The 15,397-nt window shown below is 43.5% G+C and overlaps 1 protein-coding gene across 1 annotated transcript in view; it reads left to right on the plus strand.

Annotated features, from left to right (window-relative positions):
- The window catches only part of LOC144771880 (interleukin-1 receptor-like 1), a 417,138-nt gene that overhangs the window by 681 nt on the left and 401,060 nt on the right, over nt 1–15,397 (plus strand). The window lies entirely within an intron of this gene.

The raw sequence follows: 15,397 nt of genomic DNA on the forward strand, positions 1-15,397 counted from the left end.
GGCGTATTATCAAACCCGTTATCGCCGTTTTATCGGCAGTTTCCTGCCGATAAAACGGCGATAATTTTAATACCGGTCTTTGATTATATGCCCCGTAATTTTGAAAAAAACAACGTAAAAAATCTAAAATACTCCCCTTTTCTGCGCATCTGCCCACACACTTATCTTCTTTCATGTCTTATGTTCTCCTTTCACTCTTCAATGCTCTCGCTTTCTTTTTTTGGTACTCATTTACCTCACGCCCATACCTCGAAATTGCACCCTTGTCTTTCAGGGTAGCCATACCCGAAGGGTAGTTTGCTTTCTCTTACAGCATACATCGGCATGTAACCAAGTATCGAAGTACAGAGACAAAGACGGGTGGAATCATGGGGGAAAGATTCTATTCCAAAAAAGAGATAGAACAATAAAGGAAAACAAGAACCAAACTTCGTGCTAACCACACCGTAACATCACCTTTCTTCAGCCAATTCATTAGTGGTAGCCAAACCCATATCTTTTAGCCGTCAACTCTATGGCATCCATTTTCAGCATATACTTTAGCGAAATTAGCCATTCAGTATACCTTGGTGAAAAGCCCATTATCAATTTCTTACAGATTTCTATACGTGCCAAAAGTATTAAATAAAATGACAGCTTTGTTCAATCTTTACTCAAATGTACTGGGTCCTTTGATATCCCAATTACAAAGAGGGAGAGGTGCACCTTAATTTATTGCAAGAATGCTCTTCAAAGCCTTGCCCACATTTCCCCAGGAGATGAAAATCACAGGAGTTTCTATAAATTCATCACTGGTCTTTTCTAGTCCGCCTTTAGCTAATGTACCTTTTCCTATCTTCGATATCCTGTAGGGCGTCCAATATGCTCTCTGAAGGAAAAAGAGATGGTTCCTCCTCGAAACAGCAGGTTTAACAGTACAGTATAAAGTGCTCATTGATACTTGACATATTTTTGTTAACTGCATCTTCGGAAAGTGTACTCTCCACAGCTAATCTGATACTGTAAATTCTCCATCAGTTGTATCCTTCAGTAGCCAGTACCAACTTAAAACTTCCTTCCTTCTTACTGTTCCTTACTTTAGTCTTTCCTCCATCTCATTTGTTTCCCCAATCTCCTGCATCAAGCTCTGGGACCAGCTCTTTAATTGTAAATATTTAAATTTTTATATGTTCCCTTCCGCCATCACATAAAGTTCACCTAATGATAAAAAATTGCCATCTTATGTGAGTTGCCCCCATCTCTGGATACCCACCATTTTTATAGGAAGTGCCAGCTTGTCATTGAGACATTATGGTGAACCCAGTGAGTCCCAAATGGGTGCAAATTTACTATAGTAGGTACATTTTTTTGCTTTCCTGATTTGGCACCAAATTTCCGCCATTGCTTGTAATACCTTAAACCTCACCTTCTCGCATTCTTACTTGGCTTGTAATGTAGCTGATGTCAAGAAGATGTGGAGAAGTGTGGCTCAATGGTTAGAGCGGCAGACCCTGATGCAGAGGTCTAGCCCGGGACCAGGGTTCAATTCCCCGCCTCAGCGGGTCTTGGGCTCGAAAATTCCACGGACCTGATCATTCTCGACGATTCGATAAGTCTTTATTTCGAATAAAAAGATTCATAAAAGACAGTGTACGATCATACATACATATTAAAAAACATTTTGCAATAAGATATTAATATACACATTTCATTCATAAGAACAGTAAAAAAAATACTTCATAACTGTGTATACTAAGACAGATAGGACGCAGATTAATACACAAAGATGGATACCGCTAAGAAAAACATACAGGATACTGTGTGTAACTGAAAGAAGGCTTTCAACATACGGGGATACCCAATTTTTTGGATCGAATCAGCCATGCCCATTTCAAAAATTTGGCAACACATACCACTACGGTTTCAGATCTAATAGTACGGAGTTTCAGGAGTGCATCCTGGTAGCCTCTACTATTAAGGGTCAAGCAAATCGGTCTTAACCACTTACTTCTTGGTGCTCCATAGATAGGACAACCAAAGAAGAAGTGACCCACACTTTCTTCCTGGTCGGGGCACCAGGGGCAGTTGTTTCCTACACACTTGTCCCATTTTGCTCTGAAGGTGTTGATGGGCAAAGTGCCAACTCGAAACTGGTGGTATAGTTTTCGATCCAATACACTTGTGATTAGGTCCCAGTACTGTTCTAACGAGGGGACAGCCTTGTGCACTAAAAAGGAGCCAGTTAAATTAACATCACATGATTGGTTTACAAGAATAGATTTCCTCCAGGCCCAAAAAAGTGCCTTAAACTCAAGTTTAGAAGGGAATCTGGACCCCCCTGGGTTAGACCAGAGCTCTGGAAGGCCCATTAGGTTCAATGTATTTTTCACTACCCCAAACCATTGTAATGACTGTGCCCCCCTCATCAGTTTAACTTCCTCCAACTCTTGGGTAAACAGACCAAGCTCGGGAGTGGACCAGAGACGGCGCCAAAAGGCCACCAGTCGGTACTGGGCCATCTCGTCGATTGGTCTGCAACCAAGGTCCAGTAGTAGGGGTTTAGTAGGGGTAGACTGGGGGAGGCTAACCAGATTCCGTAAAAACCTGTTCTGAGCAGTTACCAAACTGGAAAGATTCTTATGACCCCAAACTTCGGCTCCGTAAAGGGTGGCAGAGACAACTTTCGCCTCATAAATTTTTAGAACAGGGGTGACACACCTAGTTAATGAATTCCTCTGTTCAAAAATCAAACTGCCAGCCAACCTATTGAATTTAAGTTTGGATGTTTCCACTTGGGGATTCCAAGTGAGACGATGATCTAGGGTCACTCCAAGGTATGTCATGGTCATAACCTGCTCAATGGGGACTCCGTTTAAGGAGACTGTGCACTTAGGGGGATTTTTCTTGCAAAAAACCATAAATTTGGTTTTGTCCGCGTTTATTTGCAAGTCGTTCGAAGTGCAGAACTCAGAGAATCTGTTCAAGGCTACCTGAAGTCCGGCTCTTGTTTTAGAAAGCAGAAGGGTGTCATCTGCAAAGATCAGCATGGGGTACTTTCGGCCACCCAACTTAGGAGCATCCGACTGGGTATTGAGGAAAAAATGTGTGACCTGATTAATAAATAAAAGAAACAATGTGGGGGCAAGGACACAGCCTTGTCGCACCCCTCGTTGTACTGGAAATCGTTTGGTCACCTGCCCCTGACTACCCCACCTAACCTGGGCATAGTTGTCCTCATGAAGTCGCTGGACTAAAATCAAAAGCTCAGGCGGAAAACCCATGTGATTAAGAGCCTCCCACAGCTTTTTTCTTGGCACTAAGTCGAAAGCCGACTTAAGATCGACGAATGCAGCAAATAGCATACCTCCGCCCAACAGGACCACCTTCCAAAAAAGTAGTGTAAACCGAAAGATTTGATCCACAGTACTAGTCCCAAACCTAAAACCCGCCTGCATAGGGGAAAGTACATTATTTGAGTCGATCCAGTCCAGAATTCTTGCCAAGATCATTCTCGACACGATTTTCTGAACTGAGTCGATCAAACTGATGGGCCGATAGTTTTTGGGGAGGGAGCGGTCACCCTTCTTATGTACTGGCAAAATTTCTGCCCCCTTCCATGAAAAAGGAATCTCGGCCCCTGAAGCTATACTATTTGCCAGTAGGGTGATGTAAGGAATCCATAGGTCTGGTTTAAGTTTAAAAAGGTCAGCAGGAATAGTGTCAATACCAGGGGCTTTACCCGACTGGACTGACTCGAGGGCAAGTGCGGTGTCAGATTCCGAGAACAAGAGTCTGTCTCCTGTCAGTGTTAGTTGTGGTGGGACAGCGGGTTTTATCGACATTGCCTCCGCAGCATTAGGGTCATTAAATTGAGCGGTATAAAAATCCACCCATAATTGAGCAGAAACATAGTTTACCGGGATCTGGGCAGCAGGATCCTTTCCCCTCCTTATGATCAGCCAGAAATCGGTTGGGTTAGGGGAATCACATGCACCGAGAAGGTCAAGCCAAAAGGAGTCATCCCACTCCCGTTTAGCAACCTGGATGGTGCGCTTATAGCATCGCCTTGCTATCCTTATGGCATCAAGGTTCCTGGCCTTTATGGCAGCTATTAGGTCACTGTGGGCGGCTCTACATTTCTTGTTATACCATTTTTTGTGTACTCTGGTATTAGCAGACCTAAATGGTTTCGTGAGTAGGTTCTTTAGGGTCGAAAAACACTCCTCATGAAGATTGGTAATTATGGAATCTGGGTTACCAGCTGGGGATAGCAGAAGCATTCTATTCCATACATCCCGTACCTTTACCTCAATCAATGAAATAAGTGTGGGATCCTCCAACACCCTGGGCCATTTCACGCGGCGCCTGTTATCGCACAAAATAACATCAGATGTTAGACTATTAGTGCTCCTAACGGGTGCCCCCATACCTTGGACCAAAACCTCAAGCGAGAGGGGATTATGGTCACTCTCTGGGCGGGACTCAATCACCATATCTTGTACAATGGACCAATATTGTATGTTAATCAATATATAATCGATACGGCTCGAAGACAAACCGTTGTCGAAAGTGTTGGCCCCAAGGCAATCAGAACGTGTACGCCCATTGGCGGCCCTAAGGCCCCATTCTAAGCAAAAGCCCAGCCAATGTAAGGCTGCCTCAGTGCCCCTGACACCCTTTGCAATAGTAAGTGGGGGGATTGCCCAGACAGTATCTTCCTCAGAGCCTACATCTTCTGCCAAAGTGGAGATGGGCTCAATGGGGGTATTCAAATCTCCTGCTACTATTATGATCTGGTCAGTCCCAAGGTTCTTGAATAGGAGATCCAGATCGTCCAGGACAGCTTGTTTTTTCCCGCCCTGAAGACCACGAGCATAGACATCAACTAAAAGGATGTCAGTGGTATTAGGTTTGGTTAGTGTAATGCATAAAAGGTCCGCACACTCCACCAGTATTTCCCTACCATGAAAGCCCAAGGTGTTTTTTATCCAAATAGTAAGACCACCAGAGGCCCTACCCGTGGGGCTCTTAATTGCTGGTTTTGAGAAGTTCAGATAACCCAACCTATACAATGGAATAGTTGACCAAGTTTCTTGAAGAATGACAATATCATATGAGTCGATAAAATTGACCCAATCGTCATTCTCCAGGCGTCCCCGTAACCCTGCAATATTCCAGGAAATCATTCTTAGTGGGCAATCCCTAGTCGGTGCACATGGAAGCAGTGACACACCCTTGGCTTCATTATTGGCCAAAGCAGGAATGTATAGCGGGTCTAACGTTTTACCCAGATTATTAGATGACGGGGACCCAACGTTGGATAGGTTTGGAGATGGAGGTCTCCGTTGGTGGAGAGGAAACCTAGGAAGCGGTGAATGTCCAGACCTTGCAAGTCAATCCACCTCTTCCAAACATCCAAACCTATTGAAGGTTGGAAACCCTTGCCACCAATTAGGTTGGTTTTGTCCAACAAAACTATGGGTCGGGTGACTAACATTCCTAACAGTGGTCCATGGCCTCTCACTCACTAGTTGTTGCCTAGGAGGATAAAAAAAGGTAAGAGGCCTCACTACTATTGTAGAATTGGCCTCAGAAGATGGCCATGCACAAAGATACTGGGCAGTGTGGGGATCAGAAAATGAAACCACTACGCAGTCACCAGCTATCGACTTATGGGTGCGGCCAATCCAAGGAACTCTCCGAACCATAAGTACACTACTTCTTAGATGATCGGGGAGCTGTTTATTGGAATTCAGCCAGTGAATGACTTTATTTTTTAAAGAAAGGTCATTCTCCTGGGAATCTTGGCTCAACTCAGGAACACCGGCTAGTATAATAACATACGACCCTGCTTCTGGCGGAAGGTCTATGAACCCTCCGCGAAAGTTATGGCGACTAACCTGGCGTGTTGGGTTGCGCGTCAAGGGCAGCCTAGGGGTATGGTTAGTTGGTGCCCTAGTGATGGTATTCAGCCTATATGCTGCTTTATGCGGAGGGAAGAGTTTAGGTACCGCTGGACTAGGGGTAGGTACATTAGTTTTTACAATGGTAGTACGGGGTTTTGGGATAGGTTTAGGAATAGGTAGAGTCACAGGGATGGTTGGGGCTAGTTGTGGGGGTGGATGAACAGGTTCTATTTCTAAGGGCGGTGGTGTTGGTGCAGTCATACATAATTGCCTAGCATCCATTTCCTTGAGGCTCAAACTAGCCAGAGTAACTATGGTCTTATCCATCTCAAGGAGGTTGTTCTCTATGCGAGAGAGCCTCAATTCTAGGGGGGAAAGTAACTGCTTTAGAGTTCCCCAGACTAGTTGGAGAAATTCGCTGTCACCCTCCTTGGCCTGCCCGGGACCACTAGCCTGACCCTCCGAGTTGTTCAAGTTAATCTGACTAGGGGAGATGATAAGAATATCATCTTCCGCCATACTAGCTATTTCCGAAGTATCAACCCCATTACAGACACTATGTGTTGGTTTAGGGTTAGCATCTTTCACCACAGGAGACCCCATTGCCCGCCTACTATTAAAAAACTTTAGCCTTGCTATTCTAGCTTTTTTCCTTGCTTGTAAGGTTCTCGCAAGGCATTTCTTTTTGTGTGCTGCCGCTTTTTTAGCATTACAGTGGCTAGGTGCTTGTCTTGCTTTAGAAGGTGGAAGGGGGCCAGCAATGCTAAACAGAGGAACAGGGCCAATATTTTGATTTACTGGTTTAGGTAGGGAAATTGGAGGGGAGTGTAAAGGGATAATAGGGGGAGCGGGGTGAACCACAACCGATGTTAGCAGGGGTTGTAGGTTAGCAGAACGATCAGGAGTACGGGCAGATGCAATATTCCCCAGAGAAGATTTTTTAGTGTTGGCAATATGTGCCGACAGCCTGCGTGCGGCATCAAGTTCTAGCGAAACCTTATGCTGCATTTTACAGATTTCCTGGTCAATTGCCAGATTAGTTTTGACCAGGAAATCATCTATGGACCTATTAGAGTTGCTAGCAGCCATAAGGGTTTTACTCCGGCTACCCCGTGTACACATACTACAGAGTACAAGTCAATAAATATATATATACACACAACTATAAGACTGTAATATGTGCCGCCCTATAAAATGATTAGATTACAATAAAACTAAAACTAAAATCAAGGGGGGGTGGCCCAGCCCAGCCCTCTTAGTCCTCGAACGGCCTCAAACGGCCCAGTCTTTGCCCTGTCTTCGCCCGGGCTGCGTCCCGCGCTGCGGGAGTGTTGGGGCAATAAATAAGTGACCGACTGGAGTAGGGGGGCGGGGCAGCGGGGAGAGCGGACCGGAAGTTGGGAGATGGTCTAGCAGGGACTCCTGGGAAATGGAGTCCCCTGCACGCTCGCAGCCCCGCTGACCGCACTCACCCGGTAAGCCTGCTGCAGTCCCCTGGCTGTGCCCCGGTGTCCAAACAAACGATGCGGCACCCGCGGAGCGGGTGCGGCGAGAAGTAGGCAGAGTCCTTTAGATAAAAAAATGCCGCTGTAGTTTTCACAGTGCCGCTGCTGGGTTAAGAAGTGCTACAATCCGCTTGGGCGTCCCACAGATGGAGGAGTGGAGGAGATTTAAATACAGCAGGGAGGCGGGGGGCGGCAGCGGGGAGAGCGGACCGGAAGTTGGGAGATGGTCTAGCAGGGACTCCTGGGAAATGGAGTCCCCTGCACGCTCGCAGCCCCGCTGACCGCACTCACCCGGTAAGCCTGCTGCAGTCCCCTGGCTGTGCCCCGGTGTCCAAACAAACGATGCGGCACCCGCGGAGCGGGTGCGGCGAGAAGTAGGCAGTAGTAGGCAGAGTCCTTTAGATAAAAAAATGCCGCTGTAGTTTTCACAGTGCCGCTGCTGGGTTAAGAAGTGCTACAATCCGCCTCGGTGCCTATTCCAATCATAGAGTCCCACTCTGCAACTCTGGGTAATAGCTTGCTTAATCTCCACAACGGCCCCCACAACGCTAAGGATGCCTGGCCTCCACCTTGGGGGTGCCCAGGAGTGGACACCTCACAGGGAAAGCCAGGTTGGGTTCCACAGCGGTAATCGTACAAGCGCCTTGAGACCCTTGCGGGTGAGTAGTGCGCTATACAAGTATCAATTTACAATCCATCGCTCTCTTTCGCTGAGCAGGTTTCTTGTTGCCCATGTTTGCTGTTTTCAGTCATTAGGGTTCCGGTTTATTTAGTCATTTACAGCAGTAAAGCTTACTTTTACTGTTAAAAATGGCTCTACTTCTGCCTGTCAAGAATTTGAAAAAGAATATTGATTTGTCGCCTGAGTTTTACCACTGCGCAATTGTACGCTATGACTACAATTATGCAGTATTGAACATCAAGCAAGGGGTGTTTAGTGAGCAGATCAAGGCAAAGTAGATTTAACAATTTTAATGTCCAAATTCGTGTTTTTGTTGGTTTTCACAAACTCTTCTCTGGTCATTTGCCAACTTAGAAATGGTCATAAATGTACTGTCTCAGAGGTCTACAGCAACTTTAGTCCTAGGGAGGAAGAAGAACATAGCACTCCAAATTTCACTGGAAAGCAGGAGAAAGGGTATCTCCAAAAGGAAAAATGTTGTCCTCGTGGAGAACAAAAAAGAGAAAAAGAAAAAAAATATGCATTTGCTCAGCGGACTGCCTTTCCTCAATGCAGAAGCGGAATCCTTGCACTGAAATCCGTTGAGAGAAGCAAGTGTGACAGATTTCTTACAGTAAGAATCTGGCGTGAAGGAGGGGTTTTCTCTCAGGGACAATTTCAAATAAATATGGGATTAAAAAGTGCATTTTAAAGCACGGGTTTCACACGAACTTGCTTAAAACGTGTAGGCTTTGAAAGGGCAGTCATTATATATTCAAGTATTTTCAAGGTGTGGCAAGCTAATGAAGCTTGATGCACACTTGAGTCAACTTCGTTCTTTGCTAAATGTGCTGTAGGTGCTCCCGTTTCTCAATGATCACCTCCTTTGTGCCAGGACCATCCTTTGTCATTGATGCCTCCATATGCCATGAATACATCCAGTGGCAATTATCTAAAATAAATCAGTATCTCAATTTTCCTACTGATGCCATCTATATGGCATGGGTGACTGTTATGTCAACAATTACTTCCAGTATGCCAAGATCAACATTCTGTCATGGTTGACCCACCATGCACCATCGTTGTCCTTCCTTATGCCAAGATTTATTTCCAATATGCCAGCACCAGCATTGTGCAAAGGTACCCCATATGCCAAGAATTATCTCAATGTGACAGTACCGCCATTGTGTTATGGGTACCATATATGCCAAGTTTTACCCACAATATACTTGGACAAATAACAAATTTGCAAGCATAACACACATACACATTCTTTATCTCTCATACTCACTTAAATTCACTCACTCTCAGTGATTGCGACTCATTTACTCTCACTCATCCACTCCCTCAATCACTCACTCACTGACTCACTCTCATGCTTACTTATACTTACTCCTACTCATGCATTCTAATTCACTCTTGCACACTTACACTCACTCTTACTTTAACTCACCTATTTTTTATCACTGTCACTCACACTCAATTGCATTCATTCCAATGCTCATTTAATTTAACTCAATCTTACTGCCTTTTTCTCACTGACTCACATATTCTTGCTCTCAAATAAACTCACAGTCAGTCATTCTCACTCACACTTATTCTCACTCACATTCCCTCTTTCTCACTCCCTCACACTAATACTCATTTATTCTCATTCACTCTCTCTCACTGTCGCACACTAAATTGCACTTAGTCTTACTCTCATTCACTCCCACTGTCAATCACATATTCTTACTCATTCTCACTCTAGCTCACTCATACTGACTTATTGTCACACAATATCATTACTTATCACTCACTCCCTCGGTCACACACTCTCACTCATGTTCAGAGAAATACACACTGATGGCTTTTTCTTTTAATCCTCAGCTGCCCTTTTCAGCTCCAGGAGTTATACTTACTATTAAGACAAAGACACAGATCCCTCCCACCTTCACCTGACCCTTATCTAAATCTGTGATGAGTTTGGAAAGGGTGTGAGGACAGGTTCATTTGGCCTTTAGCCCTGGGGATTGTAGTGTTTACATCCATCGTGTTTAGAGCTACATTTATACATGATTCTGCATGTACACTGTAGTGTGTTACAAATAGGGAGACATTGATAAGTGGCATGTCCCACAGGCCAGAACTGGGACTCCAGCCCTGGACAGTCTATCTGATGGTTCATGTACGCAAAAGAAGATATATATGCACGTTTTACTCTACTATTAACGAATACCAGCCTATTAGTCACAATTTGTCCAATACAAAAGGGGCAGAAAACAAGGAGTTCGGGCCCCCAATGCCCATAAGCATGATTGCCGCTGGTAATGTTCTTCCAGCTCCATACAGCGGAAGTAGCAAATGTCATACACAACACTGTTAGTAACAAGCCTGGAAAGTCATACATTTTTACTTATGTCTAAAAGTATGCATACGGTTTAAATATACAACCTTTTAATGTGAATCATATTCTTACTGTTCCAGTTCACAGTAATAAAACTGTAACCATTTCCCAAAGCCACTGGGCCTCATTCACAAAGACTGTTGCTCTGAGCATGTGTGCCTTACTGCAATAGACTTCCTTGCTTACTCATGGAACTCATAAATAAGCAAAGAGTTCTACAAGAGTCAGTTAAAGTAAACTCTTTCTAATCAGGCCTTCTCCCCCCCCAGACTACAGCGCTTCATTGTTTAATAGCCTTCTTGACTACTTCCTCTCGTTCCATCTTTAACTATGCAACTCTGCGTTTTAATTTCCTGGACAGTTCACATATCTCCTGGGCCTATATCCATGAGATCCAGGTTTAGCAGAAACTGTATACCTTCCCATAGCTTTAGTTATAATATGGCAAGGTATGTTTTAAAAGAAAAAGTTACATTACAAATTAAAACCGAAAAAACACTGAAATTCCCAAGTTATGCATAGCAGCGCCTCACAAGCCATAACTCCTAACATTCATGTAAACAATAACTCACAGACTAAATGTGATGCACATGGGTTGATTTTTTAGTTTTTAAAAACATACTTTCAGGTGTTATAACTAAATCTAACCATATCTTCATTTTAATCTTTATTTTTTTCAGTAAGGTTTTTGATCATTTACCACATTCAAAAGTTCCCTGCACCCAACACTGGTCCGGGCAGCCAAACCCAGCTGCATATGTCCATTGGCAGTGGAGGGTTGGCCTCAAGGCTAAGGAACTCTGTGTAGTTCCTGAAGTTAGGTGGAGAGCTGCTCCTTCTAATGGAGCACATTTAAAACATCAGCCAAACTCCAAATTTGACCTAGCACCGTTCATGAGCATGTGATTAGCACAGTACTTTCCATTCAATTTATAAAACAGCTACGGGACATCAAACAGCACATCCGAGACGGTCCCAAATAGTAAGTAGGTGTATTCTCTGGTCAGCATTCAGCTGCTAATGATGCTGCTACTGAAGCAGAAAGAACAATGCAATTAAATCAGGAGACACTCAAATTCTACGTATTTTTAACAATTCCAAATTGGCGACAATAGTGTATTCATTCTCATAAATCTTCCTGATTCAACATTTCCTTAAAATCAATACAGTCACAGCTAACAGATTTCACTCAAAAACGTCTTAAGGGCAATTTCCACCTTATTGGCATCATAGGGGCATTGTAGGAATTGACATCTTGTTAGACAATTTGCACTTATTGCACAATTTGCACTTATTGGCATCATAGGAGCATTGTAGGAATTGACATCTTGGTAGACAATTTGCCGGATTTTGAGAAGATGTTTCTCTATAAATTCACAGCAATGTTTCCTTGATGTTTTTAGTATAACACATGGTGACAACGTAATCTGTGAACACCACCACATTTGGTAAGTCGGTGTATCGTCATACTAAACTCATCATAAAGACACTGTTGTACATTTTCAGAAAAAAATATAAAGAAATTTGTGCATAAAACTACATTTTCTGAGCTGCATTTATCCCTGTCTGATATTTCGAGTCCAACCTCATTTCTGATAACCACTGTCCATTAGGAAAGAGTAAAGAGTCTCCTAGTGATGTAAATATTCTTTATCCTGCATCATGGATATAAGAACATGCATTGTTTTTGTTGCTGCCCACTTTTTCTGTCTGGGTTTGCAGTCTTTAGGACTGTGCATTAAGGCACTGCTAGACATTGTCATAGTGCAAGTGCATTGGTTTCACTTAACTGGTCTATTTCGCTTTCCAGTAATGCTAAGGTTCTTGGCACAAACAAATGCACCATTGGCATAGTGGAAGATAAATATTATATGCAGGCTACAGGGTGGATTTTCACCACCCACAAACATGACAGCAATACAGTACCATTGTGTTCTGACTGGCTTGCAGTTTAGAAGTACTGCAGTGACTTTACAATATTAGCTAATTCACACCTAAACTGTGACTTGTTTTCCCCCTTGGTTGGGCGTGTAATATATAACAGTATAACAGAGAGACATCCTAGAAAATAGGAAAAGTATGCCAGTGACCATTTACGAAAAGTTTATGACTTTGTAGGTAAACTGGTCTACACCACAATCATACTCCAGTGTCTGAGTGAATACACATCCCTGATTATGACTCTCCTCAAGGAAGAGTTCGAAAAGAGGGGGGAGGCATAACGAAATGCTAGGTTCACCCTCCTTTTCAAGTAGTAAACACATAAAATCCGCTATCACGGATAGAGAACCTTACTGCGAACGTCGATCAACATCAAAATGTTTGATGTAATCTAGAAAGCAAAAATGTCCTTTCTTGAGTCCCCTCACTCACCAGGGTTTCCCCACGGTGACATGCTTCATCATAGGGGCCATCCCAACCAGCTGCGGGTTGAGGCGTGGTGCGACTTGCGAAGATACGTAGGAACACTGATTGTGAGGAACTATGTGTAGTGCAGTTGTGTATGTGGAGTGGAGTGATTAAAAATATCTAACTAGTGGGCGTGATTACTTTTATTAATGCTCCTAGTTGATATGCTAAAAGTGGGTTGGGTCTCTAGGTCTGCCTGGTTTTCAATGAGTCACGTGGCCTAGTATGTTTCGAGCTTACCCCCAAGCTCTTCCTCAGGACGCCACAGGGACCAGCCCTGTGAGTACCATTCCAAAAGTGCAGAAACTATATATACAAGGTGATTATAAATGCTGGTTAATTCGCATTGGTTGAATATGCATAGGATATTGAATAATGCTCATGGGTATTGTATAAAAGGCTGTATTGAGCCTCATGGTCAAAGCGAGGGGTTAGAGAGTTCCACTGGAAATTTTCATGAATCCTCTCCTGGCTCTATACCTGTTTCTGGTTCCCTTGAGACCACATATCCTAGAAAATAGGGAAAAGTATGCCAGTGACCATTTACGAAAAGTTTATGACTTTGTAGGTAAACTGGTCTATATCACAGTCATACTCCAGTGTCTGAGCGAATACACATCCCTGATTATGACTCTCCTTAAGGAAGACAATGGTTTGGCCTCTGGCAGCAGCAAGACAGTATGTTGGTATTAGTGGCCTCTTAGCATGCATTGGATACACAGGAGGATATGAGGACCTGTCACACACACACGGCAGGTTTCAGAGTTCTTCCATTGAAATAGAGATCCGAAGTGGGACTGTCAGGAACGTCACACAGTTTCCCCCAGAGCCACCCTATACATTACAAGAAAAGACGCCACGCGATTGAGCCGGCTGGATCTACTATTTCAAATTGGTGTTACATTGGGCTATCTGACCTAAGTTTTCCTAACTTGATGATATTGAAGTATCTGCCTTTTACCAAAGACAAGAATAATTTTTAAATAACACTGTCTCTAAACTGGATGGAAGAATATATCTTTCTCAGCATGAAGATGAGTTCACTTTATTTGCCCTGAAGAAGTCCGTGGAGGACGAAACGCGTTGGCTACACGTGTGAAGAATCAAATAAAGATTGAACTCCTAAAAAACTTCTCAAGACTCTGCTACTGAATTGATTTTCCACTCTCTTTGATTTATGAACTAAGATTGTTATTATATAGATTCTCATTATACTATTTTGTGTGCTGGATCAGCTTTGAAAAAATTCCACCCTACACTTTCTTCCTGTGTCCACAGCAGGAAGGAAAACCATTTCTAGCAATGGCAAAGAGGAGGACACTCCATTTCCGTACGGTTGTTGGTAAGAGGAGGGACAAGGGTCCTGCAGCTAGTAGAAACTGTGGCTCTCTTGATTGAAGGTTTTTGGGAAGGTTTGCAGTAAACTGAGAAAGATAGGGTCAGATGTACTATCATACTAATCCCCGAAAGTGGTTGCAAATTACGCACTGACTATGGTGACCAGTATTTGATTTTGTGAAATGAACTATATACTATTAAAATACTTGCTTAATGCATATTAATTAGGCAGATTGCATTTTGCAACCCCTGTGGTAGGCTACAAACACAAGGATGGTGCTCTGCAAGAGGCAGCAGACCAGACCATCATCCCTGTGTTTACATCCTCAACAAAAAACCTTTAAAAAATAGACTGTGTTCCTTATAATACCCAGTGATGGTTGAAACAAAAAAGCTTTCTATTTGCTAAAATATAAGGGTAGCATGCAGTGATTATGTGATCCCATGCCGGCCTCACAGTGGCTACCAACACGATTCCCATAGGGTAAGTGGAACCCAATTGGACCATTGGGACCCCTTCTCCTTTGTGAATCAGTTACTACCTCCTTTGAGGTGTCAGAAACAGTTCAATGGTTTTTGACTAGAACTACATGAGTAAACCATTAAAACATTGGGGTATATTTACTAAGGGCCAGTGCCGGTGGTTCAGTAAGTACTCCATATTTACAATGCGACACATTTAGGCCAATATGTCATTTTTCTAGGCGTGCACCCAAAAAGACTTACGCCTCAACTGGCTGCATGAGGCACATTTTTAAGTTTGCAAGGTAGGCGCTCCCAAGTGAATAATAAGGTAAAACTGGTGCAGTGATAAGAATTTTTGAAAAAGTGACCCATCGTCGGCAAGCGGCGCGCAGACCATGAAATGCAAGAAAAAGTCTGCGCATCGGCAACCCAGGCATTAAAAATGACGCATTGACTCTGATACATGAACAGAACATACAAAGCTCTAATCTCATCTGAGGAATGCTCCTCTTACTTCACTGTCAAAATCATAGCCTTAGGAAAAGAACTCAGTTTGGCTACTTATTCCCAACCCCTTACTGACCTACCTCCTCCTTCCACGCCACCAACCATGGCGTCGCCTAAAAATCAAGCACACTCGTCCGACTTCAAATTCTATAAAGAAGACTCCATCTCAAAAGTCCTATCCACCTTAAATCCTAATAACCATTTTAATGACCCGTTCCCTCCAACTGCCTAGCTGCCGTCG

This window comes from Lissotriton helveticus, chromosome 8 (assembly GCF_964261635.1).
Source record: "Lissotriton helveticus chromosome 8, aLisHel1.1, whole genome shotgun sequence".
NCBI lineage: Eukaryota > Metazoa > Chordata > Amphibia > Caudata > Salamandridae > Lissotriton > Lissotriton helveticus.